Genomic DNA, 9,716 nt, shown 5'->3' with positions numbered 1-9,716 from the left:
TTTTCTGCTTAGAATTCAGTTTTTTTTCTTGATCTCTCCAGTACAATGCATCTTAAATATCAGAATGCAACAGAATTACCTACGAAATTTGGTTTTAAAAAAGGCAGATTTTTCAGGGCTCCCTCTACTTATTCTTAACTGAATCCAGAATAAGTCCTGGGAATCTACTTTTGTACCAAAGTCTTCAGAAATTATGGCACATGTGACCATTTGGGTACCACAAATCCCAGTGCAAAGCATCCATTCAATAATATGAAACTAAAGTGAAAAATACAAAACATCAAGTGAAGATTTTGCACAGTACCACCCCAGAAACTCTGATGGCATAATTCTCCTTATTCTCTGTAGCCTTAGTAACCATAAAGGAAGAGGGTTCTCAGATCTTTCTGTGTGTGGATATCACCAGCCGTCTGAGGGAAATATAGATTTTCAGGTCTCAGCCATTCTCCCAGAGATTTAATACATTTGGTCTTGAGCGCAGGAATGTCTGCTGTTAGCCTACATGCTGCAGGATCCTGCTGCGTGTGGTTCATGGAGTACACCTGACAAACTTCTGCCTAAGCAGTGCCATCAACACAGCATGGCCACCAAAGACATGATCACAATGATAACTTGATGCAGTCACCAATTAATTGATAAATAAATCCACATTATGATATGAACTACATAGAATTTTGTTAGGATAATTTCTATCTTGTAAAAAAAACTTAAAATCACTCTAATTTTATTAATAAAAAAAGAAAAACCACTTGGCTTGTGAATTCTAGAAGTCCCATGTTAGCTCTGTCTTCAGGGATCACATGGTGTCAACAGAACTGTTTCTCCCCATTTCTCGCCCCTGCTGTCTCCATGCCAACTTCTTCCTCTGATGCCAGCCTCTCTGCCATGATGGATAAGCTCCATTTTCACAGCACCTCAGGTTCATGTCCCATAGAAACAACTAGAATCTTGCTGGTTCCTGCAAAGTCTTGAGAGTTACTGTGGTTGGACAAACTTAGGTCATGTGGTTGAGGGAATGCAATATGGTCATTGGTTTAGCCTTGGTTGGGGGGGGTGGGAACTTCCAAGACCATACTCACTGGAAGAGCATAAGGAGTGTGTCCATTAATTGGTTGCTATTGCCAGAAGGAGGGGGATGGATCTGGGGAGACATTCTCAGTAAACGTCCACTGTGGCATTATGTATGTACAGAAGCAACCAGAAGTCATATGCAGGGGTAGTGTCTATAAGCTGGCCAGATGACTGGTACTGAAAGAGACAACCTAATATTTTGAACTTTCTTGCTAGTAAACACAGTAAAGTACTAGAGCTATCAGTGTTTGGAGCTTCTAATTAAGTCAGTTGAATTATTACCTTATTGGGATTTGTGGTTTGTACTTGAACTCTTGGCTGCTTCCCTGCCTGTGCCATAAAAACCTGGCAGAGTCTCTGTATGAACACGGGTAACCCTTCCATGGGGGGTCTGTGCCATAGACCCCTTTGGCAACCTGATGAAGCCCGTGCACCCCTTCTCGAAAAATGTTTTTAAAAGCATGAAATAAAAGACATAGGATTACAGAGAAACCCAATTTTATTAAAAGTCTCATATATTGTAAACAAATTTGTAATGTGGAATTATGTGCTTCTTTATGACCACATTACGTTGCTTAGTAAAAATAAATATTTATTTATTTTTCCCTTTGGCCATCCCCGTTCACAGACCCACTGAATTTCAGGCAGTGTTCATGGACTCTGGTTTCAGAATTCTTTTTTTTTTTTTTTTTTTTTTTTTTTTTTTTTTTAATTTTTTATTGTTATGTTAATCACCATATATTACATCATTAGTTTTTGGTGCAGTGTTCCATGATTCATTGTTTGTTCATAACACCCAGTGCTCCATGCAGAACGTGCCCTCCTCAATACCCATCACCAGGCTAACCCATCCCCCTACCCCCCTCCCCTCTAGAACCCTCAGTTTGTTTTTCAGAGTCCATCATCTCTCATGGTTCGTCTCCCCCTCTGACATACTCCCCTTTTCTTCCTCTCCTGTTATCTTCTTCTTTTTCTTTTTTCTTAAAATATGTTGCATTATTTGTTTCAGAAGTACAGATCTGTGATTCAACAGTCTTGCACAATTCACAGCGCTCACCGTAGCACATACCCTCCCCAATATCTATCATCCAGCCACCCCATCCCTCCCACCCCCAACCACTCCAGTAACACTCGGTTTCAGAATTCTTATCGCATAGATGCCAGGGGTCTCTTAGTAGCGATGATTGTGTTAATTCTCTAGTTTAAAGTCCTCCATTTGCTCCCAACTTTTCTCAGAACAAAGTCTGCAATCCTTAGCCAGATACAAAGGCCTTATTATAACCTGAGTGGGCTCAGTCCCTCAAGTTCCCTCATCTTGTAATGGAGGCTCACACTGTACTAGAAAACACGCAGTTCCCTGAATAAGCAGGGTTTTCTCACATCCAGATATTTGTATACATGGGTACTGCCAGGGCAAACTCTGCCTCTGTCTCTCTGCCATTTCAGCTGGCAGATTCTTCATCATCCTTTCGCCTTCGAATTCACTTCCATCCAAGACTGAGTTAGCCAACTCTTCCATGTGCTTCCATTGCTCCTCCTCACCCTTGTGAAGCACTGACATTCTAGTCCAAATTAATAAACTGGAGAATCTACTGGGCAAGTATTGGAATGATCTCAGGCATAATAGAACTTTTACTCACTTAGAGACTAGAGCTACAGGAAATTTTCAGGCAAGGGTCTCCTTTAAATAGTCAGGGCCCATACTATTAAAGCTATTTCAAACATCTTACACTTACTACCATCAATTGCTGGTGTGAAAATAATTTTAGTGTTCTACTTAATAAATAAATCTGTGATTGAAACAGATTAACTGATGTGTCGGACGAGAGCGAGACTTCTGTGCATTTGTGTGTATTTTAAATTGTACCATGAAATGGAGAATAATGTCATAGTTATTTATCATTTATAATCTCCCAGCCTCAGTTTTCAGCACATTTTTATATTAACCTTATTTCATCCTCACAGCAACTCTACAAGGTAGCTACTGTTCTTAGTACTGTTTCAAGGAAACTGAAGCTCACAGAAGTTGAAAATCTCATCTAATGTCACATCGCTGGTGTGGGATTTCAATCCAGAAAATAAGGCTTCAGAGTTCTCATTAAATGTCAGAACGTATAGTATAATGCTGATTTTTATCAACAAAGTCCCATGTCACACGTACCTAGAATGGAGGTGTGTGTATGTATGCATACGTAAATATATGTACACATATATAATTTTTTTGTGTACACCATTCTTACCGTATTTTTCTGGTTGAACATCATGACTGCTGTGTGGATCTGGTGTTAACAGTTCTCCTCCAGGAATTGGTAAAATTTTAACTAGGAATAGCTAATGACATAAATATGCCCATTGTGTCTGAGCCTTTTACCATTTTGCTGCCCATACTGATTCTTCGTCTTAACAATTTTTACCAAGCTGTCACCTTCAACTAGAGCTAGAATAATAGCTACTATGGAATTTGGAGGGAGTAAACCTGTGTTCAAACCTTAGCATGGCCCTTCACATGTTTGGAATTAACTTACTGATTCCACACTTCAAGCTCCTCTTAGCTAAAAATGGGGCGTATGATCCCTGCTCAAATTTAAAAGGTAAAGAATGTAACCACATTTTGGAATTTCAACTATATTTTTATTTGATAAAACTTTTAGGAATTTGAGGTACGGGGCTCCTTTAAAGCAAAATGTGTTCCATCTCTATAGTCTTTGCAAAATCTTCTCCTCTCTAGGATCCTGAGAAAGGACAGAATTATATATGACTTTTTGCCAGCCTGCATTATTCTCAGTCCACCTCGATAGTTCTTGTCGCATCTATCATCTGTTCAAAATATTGTTATTTATTCTTTCTTTTCCCTAAATCGACCCACTTTTTCTTTTATGTAATTAATTTGAAAGGGAAACTTTATCATTTCTGTAAACTTACTGGGTAGATAAAATATTTCCTTTACTACATTAAGATAAGTATAACACAAAATAAAAGCATTCAAAGGAAATGCCCACCAAACCCTCAACATCCCATGTGTCAGGGTTAGTACATGTACTTCCTTTTGGGAACTGTTCGCATAAGATAGTCAGCTGAAAAAGCCCTTCATCAAACTCCCCCTTCCTGAAGTGCCTGGCATGAAAAGGGATCTTTTGTCACTCACTAGAATTTACTGCTGACCTCTTCAGTTACACACGCAGCTTTGGTCCCATGGCATTATATATGCAGACCTGCTCATGGTCAGGAGCTAAGGGCAATTCAGGCCCTTGGCAAAAGTACACACTAAAAAAAAAAAAAAAAAAAAAAAAACAAAAAACTAACTGCAGCATCATTGCACTTCTTCCATTTCCATTTGTCTTCCCTCTTCAGGAATTCTAGCTACCCCTATGCTTCACTTGCCCACCCTTCACTGAAAGCCCAATTATGGTTTGTCCTCTAGAAGCAGAAACACTTCTTGGAAGAGAGCATTTCTTTCATCTATATTCATAACCTTGTTCTGCCTCAAAACTTCAGAACATAACTTTCCTGGGTAATACTCTCTCAGATATATGGTTGGTAACTCTCTGATCTAATATACCAATTCCTGATGAGTTTTCTAATTGATAATAATGTGACCAAATTGCTTAGTTTCTGCCAGAGAGGGATTTAAATTTTAGTGAGGGGAGTGGCCTTGAATCATTCTTTTTATTCTAAATGATGAGTGCCTGAGAGAAGTTTAATGCCCTTCCTGGGTAGATTTTTCTTGAGCAGAGAACCGTCTAACACCATTCTTCAGATCATACCATGTAGCCATGAAATTCTAAATCATTTGGAATGAAGTCCCATTAATCTTTCTGTGGAAGAATCTGGGATCTTCAGAGAAATAAACAAGAAAAATTTTCCCTTAAATAATTTTATGTATTTGTTAGTGCTCTCATTTTTGGTAAGCTTTACAAGTTAAAGAGGAAGCAGAATAGTTGGAAGTAAATTGCATTGCAACTTCCTCATCACTTTTATGAAAATCTAGCATCTGGCTCTTTTGCGTCAGCCTCAGCCTATCTATGATGGTGCTACTGACTAAGAATGCCTGATGCACTCACCTGGGCCCTCACCACTTGTGGTAAGTCCCCACAGACATTGACCCAACTGACTAGAACCAGTGTTGTAGCTGGACTGGTCCTTACAGTTCTTATTATGATTGTAAGATGCACCTCAGCAGCAACCATCAGGAGCTTTGAGGAACGAGATTTATTACTCACAGGTCCTTGAAGAGATACCACATACCCAGGGGCCACACAGCCAGGTCATGAGTAGAGAAGGGGAGAGCTGGGGCAAGACCTGGGTTCTGCCTTTTTTGGGTCCAAGGGTGGGGTGCCTAGGGTTTCACAGGTTTAATCCTTTTTGGTGAATTTAAAATGTAACAGAGAGATTGAGAGCATGAGAAGGGAGAAGGTCACTCAAGTGGCCAGTGATCTATGATGTCCAGGACTTTCTCAGCGGGAAACTTCTTGGTGGGCCAGCCTGGTTTCTTACCTAGTTGTTTTGCTAGTAGCTGTCTTATACACCTAGCAACATTTATTCAGAATGGGTGTCTTTGAAATAGATCCCATAGTAATCAAAACTTACTGTCAAGCACTTCAGTTATAATTAAACACAATGTCAAGTTCTTACACTACACTGGTCTACACTGGTTTTGTCTCCTATAGGTAGTAGCCTCTGTACAGTTGAGAAGCACCAGTAACTGTACAGAGGCAAACCCCCTCTGAAGCTGATGAAGCTTCAGGAACCCCTTGCTTGCATGGGCCCCTCACAAGGTTCTGGGAGGAGTCCTGCAAATTGTTCGCACGGTGTTCACCATAATGCGTTTTTGTAACATTTGCAAAAAGAAGACAGTTTGACTTGAACTGTTGAAGACCACTGTGGTCCACCTCTGATCTGCCTTCCGTCACATTTCCCCTTCTGTTGAGTGACCTTGGCCATGACTGTTTGTGGGATCTGCTAAAGGAGATGAAGTTGGAGGGTACACTTATCTTGGGTGTTATGTGGCTTACAGTCAGTTCCAGGCATCTATATTATGAAATTGTGGCTAGCTATTCTGGCTTAGAAAGGCTCCGAGCTACTCCTACTGCCAGTGTCAATGACATCTTCACCAAAAGGTGCAGGGTCAGATTGATGTCAAAATATCAATTAAATATTTTAGGTTTTGTTTCAGGGATTTTCTGTGTTTGTCATATTCTTAGCGTTCCTAATTAACTGGTTGTGATTTCTTTTCTCATTCCAAGGAAGCATCCCCTGTTGTACCTAGTTTTGTATCAGTAATTTTAATTTTTTAATTTTCCTTTTTTTTTTTTTTTTTTTTACTTAGCCAGAAACCCCAAATTGTACATGCTTTAAGCCCTGCAGTTCTACCTTCGGGAACTAGCTTAGCTTTTCCCACAATTGGCACTAGTGAGGCCACTTCAGCAGACTCTGTTCCTCATGAGATAAGTTCTATAACTGTATTTGATTCCAGGAATTTCATTTCTGGAATATAAATGCTCAGTTATTATGTTGGTAATTAATTAGTAGAAATGCCATGTGTTATTCTCAATTTCTACCACCACCTACTTCAGCAACAGTGTGAGCCACATTGATGGCTATTCATTTTCCCTTCTTTTTTTTTTTTACCCCAAGAAGTTTTCATTTTGGTTTATTTCCTTCATCCTTAGGGCACTCCTCTTAAACCATTACCCTTGGTATTTGCTCTCTATCTTCCATGCCTGGGAACAATTTCTCAAAGATTTAATTAGGTCTCGCATTGATGAAGTAGTTCTTTGCTATGGTGCCTTTATTTGTAAACAGGAAAGTCTTTTATCTTTGGCTGCCTAGAGAATTGGCTACTCAAAATCCATTTTCCCCTCCAGTCTATTGCTTCTCGAGTTCAGAATCATGCATACCTATAGTTCTGTTCATAGTTGCCTTACCTGAGGGTCTAAGACTCAGTGACATATATGGCATCTTCCACTTTAATATTAGATTCATTGTTGGAAAAAGTACCCCAAAGACTCCATTTCATATCCAGATTTCATTACTTTATGGATTCTGTATCCTTTAACAAAGTGAGGAATTTTTTCCAATTTTCTAGATGGTTCAAATACAATTATATAGTATGTATTTTACCAATTACTAATCAACGTTTGTTCACATTTCACACTGCCAAAGCTGTACTGTTTAAACAGTGAGTGTTTTATTTCCACTATGTTGATTCACTTGTCTTTCTTCCTGTTTCTTAAAACATTTCTGCCTCTTAACTTATCTATTCCAGGGACCATAAACAATAGCTAGAGAGGGTGTAATCCAAAAATCGTTTGCATCTTCCTCAGAAATAAATCTCAGTAAATACACATTTAATGAAAATAAATTGTTTAAAGTCATTTAACCTGAAGTTTCTTTTAGTTACAAGATTTACTGTTGAAAATGATTTTAAAATATTTCTTTTCATTTTCACCCTTTATCATATATTTGACATGATTTAATTAGATAATACTTAGTGCTTGAGGATTTCCTTATGCTTAAGGTCCTTATTCTGATCTTGATAATTTCCAGTTTCTTTAAATTTCCATTTAAAGAAACTGTAAATGTCAGTGGGACAGGGTCGAAGTTTCATTGACTCCACAATCAGTAGGGAAAGTTAAAAAACTAGATAAAACAAAAGCATGTCCCTTATCTCAGTTTTTTCTAGTAAATTATACAGATTTAAGAATACAGTACCATGAATTCTTATTAAAAGTGTGGGTTTCAGTTAGAACTTTTATTTCTATGTACTAGTTTTCAAGATACTAGTTTTGCTGTCTGAATTTCTTGTGCCTAGTATTGATTTGAAATTGGCTTCTATTTGAACACGCAAGTGATAAGAAAGCAAGGGGTTTGAAAATGCTCTGGTTGGTGTTTAACAATCTGGCTCTGATACCTGGGCTTCTAGTTGCTAAACTGTTCTGTCTCCCCGTAGCAACAGTTATAAAATAATGAAAATACGCTGTATATTTAGGTGGTACTTTAGCTTGATATAAAGCATATTTGCTTTCAGAGTTTGATGTTATTTCCATAATCGCCCAGAGGAAGCAAGAGAAGAGATGTTACATCCTTATTCCACAGAATATGGAATGGATGCCTTGGAAAGCTGATTGCCATGTGGGAGTATTAATTTCTGAAGATGAGTTCATTTATTGTTTAAACGTGATGTATTGTACAGATTTCAAGATTATAAAACGTCTGTGATGGAAAGTGAATTTCTGTCTCCTGTCCTTCACCCATTCCATTTCTTTCCCTAGAGGCAAGAGCTGCTGCTGAGGTTTTGTGCTGTGTTCCAGGGATGTGGAAGGTGCCTTCCAGAGCCTGCCTGTACCCAGGATTGGCACACTACAGGCCTCAGGCCAAATCTGGCCTGCTGCCTATTTCTGTAGAGAGCTTTATTAGAATACAGCCAAAGCCATCTATTTATGTATTGTCTATGGCTGCTTTCGTGCTACAATAACATTGCAACAGAGACCGTCTGCCCCACAAAGTCAAAAATACTGGTTATCTGTCCCTTTACAGAAAAAGTTTGCCAAATTTAAGTCTCAGATAGCATGTGTATGATGCCTCTTCCTCCAAAGCTTGCATTATAATAGTGAGTAATCCATATGCTGTTTGTGACACTGACTGAATCAAAGAATAATGTTCATTTTGATTTATGAACCCTTGTCGATGTAGAGGTGAATGTGTCCTGTATGTTACTGACTAGCTTGGCTATGAAGGTGGCTGAATCTTGAGCACTCTGCGTTTTAAATAAGATCAGTCCATTAATTTTGGCTTTTTCAGCATTAACCTCTGGATTCAGTTCTCACACTGTTGGTCGTTATCCTCTGGAGAAACGCTCAGAAGCTCTGCAAGGTTTGCGAGAAGCTCTGCGATCCTTTGGCCCACCGAGAGAGAATAGTGACGCGGTTATGGATCCTATTGTGATAACTACATGGTATCAATTAAAACTTGTCAGATGCTCAAATTCTGAAATTAGTAAAGTGAAAATTTGGCATTTTAAGCTACCTTTGAAAATTCAGTAAATTTCCATACACTGTGTGGAAAGCCCAGCACAGGGAGTTTTTCCTCCAATTCTTCCTTGTTGGTTGAGGAATACACGAAGGTGTTAGTGAGTGTTCAGGAAACATGTCATCTGTAAGTTCTTCACTGTCATGAGAATCATAGTCGGGGGACAAGATGCACACACTACGAGAGGCCACTGGAAACAGACCCCAAATGAACAGTATCTTCATTTCTTCAATCTCATGATCATTTCACAATGATTTGCTGAGTGATTAGAGTGAGAAGAATTGCCAATTCTAACAATTAAGTTTCTCCTTTACTTTTTCATGCTTGTAATTCTTTAATTTGTCTAAGAAAACTGTATATATGATTGAACTTCACTAATAACTCTTATCATTTTACATATTTGAAAATTTTGCCTTTATATGTTTTTGTAGCCAATAAATGCTCAGAGTTCACTGACAAATATTTAGGACTTCAAGAAGAGAGGGTTTTCCATGCTGAATGCCCCCTGTCCTGGACTGTTTCAAATGATCTTTTCTCTTCAGTGGGATTCTCACTTTCTAGCTTCCTCAAACCAGGCAGGCATACATCCTCTTTTAGGCATAAATTAAACATAAGAT

The sequence above is a fragment of the Zalophus californianus genome, chromosome 1 (assembly GCF_009762305.2).
Source record: "Zalophus californianus isolate mZalCal1 chromosome 1, mZalCal1.pri.v2, whole genome shotgun sequence".
NCBI lineage: Eukaryota > Metazoa > Chordata > Mammalia > Carnivora > Otariidae > Zalophus > Zalophus californianus.
This window is presented reverse-complemented; position numbering follows the sequence as displayed.